Here is a 1,776-nt window from a genome sequence, read left to right as displayed (position 1 = left end):
CTCTATATATATATATATATATATTATATATATATATATATATATATATATATATATATATATATAATGGAAATGCGTTATGTCTAAAATATGAGTTAGAGCCAATTATTTCCCACTCAATTTTATTCGTTGACCATATCTCTCCCCAAACTTAATATTCTCAAGACACATTACAATATTTGTCTCAAAGTAATGTTTAACTTGAGACTAAAGTTTGTATTTCTTAAAATTTTCAACAATTCTAGATTGTCACAAATTATGACTGGATAAATATAATAATATTTGAATTTAAAAGACAAATTGAATCCATCATTTAAAAAATATTATTATATTAAAACTTAAATTTTGAGAGAATTTGAGTTTCTCCATCGTTATGTAAGGTCTAGATCCAAAAACATAATGTTCCTATTTTATTCCTAAAAGTTAGAAATTTTGAGAATCAATATCTAACTTATGTTGCAGATACAAAAACTATATTAGTTTATAGAGAACAAAGAAAATATACACATTAAAATACCAAGTGCATCATTCATGTCAATTCTTTAGACAATAACATGAATTACTAGTGATATTTTGTTACAATGATCAAACACTAACAATTAATATTGAAAAATAATAAATCCTTATAATCTTCAAATGTTTACCATTTATAGGTGTGAATGTAATCCACATAATACTTTCATGATTTTGAATCAACATTTGCTTAAATTAATATATTTTCTTTGGTTAAATATAATGTAAATTATTTACAAGAAATAAAGGAAATGTTATTATATTTAAAAGATATTCCTTACACTTTTCTTTTATAAATTTTTATAAAACTTTAGTCAATACAAATATTAATATTATTCTAAATACTACATTTTCCAAGTCTATATATACGTAATGGAAATGAGATAAGTCTAAAATATAAGATATAAAAATTCCACAGAAAAAATGGCATTTAACAACTATCGATCCTATCTTCTCTTTGTTTCATGCATTGCTTTGGTCTTGTTTTCAAGTGAGGAGAAAGTTTTTGTTTTAATATTTTAGAGTTGTATATTTCATAAACAATTTACTAACTTAAATTGAAAATATGTTATGTTATATTATTTCAGGATTGGTTACTAGTTTGGGGACTCCAGCAATAGTTTTAGATGAATCATGCGCCCCGGGGTCGCCAGATGCACAGTGTTGTTCTGGACTTTGTTCTCCTACCTGCGATCAAGACTGTAAGGGCAAGGGATTTTCATTTGGTGGATTTTGTGATACTCTAGGTGTTGATTACCTATGTTGTTGTTTTAAGCAATGACTTCTGTTCCTCAAAAATATACTCTAGGTGTTGATTACCTATGTTGTTGTTTTAAGAAATGACTTATGTACGTCAAAAATATGAATATAAGGTTGTTCATCAAACTCTTAGTTTTATAAAATATAAATTTTAATGAATATAATAGATGATGTATTTGCCCCCACTTCCAAATATTTCTGTATCCCCCAATGTCCACAATCCAACTGCAATTTAAAATCATTGTTATCACTCCAAGTGTATATGACCTATGATTTTATTTACAAAATTGTTGAATATTCATGACTTTATTTATGAAATTGTTGAATATTCACGACTTTATTTATGAAAATTTTGAAATTTGTATCATGTTCAATTCATGATTCGAGTCAAATTAAGAAGAGGCCAATTCTAGATTTCATGGAGAGTTATGATTGTAGCGAAACTTTAAACATGATTTGAGTCACATTAGGTTGTGATTCGAGTCAAGTTAATTTCATGATTCA

The 1,776-nt window shown here is 26.0% G+C and overlaps 1 long non-coding RNA gene across 1 annotated transcript; it reads left to right on the top strand.

Moving 5' to 3' along the window:
- Nucleotides 1-882: 882 nt before the first annotated feature.
- On the top strand, nucleotides 883-1,401 carry LOC127085900 (uncharacterized). Its single transcript, XR_007789299.1, has 2 exons — nucleotides 883-1,003; nucleotides 1,101-1,401. It is a non-coding gene; the product is annotated as an uncharacterized LOC127085900 (long non-coding RNA).
- Nucleotides 1,402-1,776: the final 375 nt, after the last annotated feature.

The sequence above is a fragment of the Lathyrus oleraceus genome, chromosome 5, assembly GCF_024323335.1.
Source record: "Lathyrus oleraceus cultivar Zhongwan6 chromosome 5, CAAS_Psat_ZW6_1.0, whole genome shotgun sequence".
NCBI classification, from domain to species: domain Eukaryota; kingdom Viridiplantae; phylum Streptophyta; class Magnoliopsida; order Fabales; family Fabaceae; genus Lathyrus; species Lathyrus oleraceus.
This window is presented reverse-complemented; position numbering and strand designations above follow the sequence as displayed.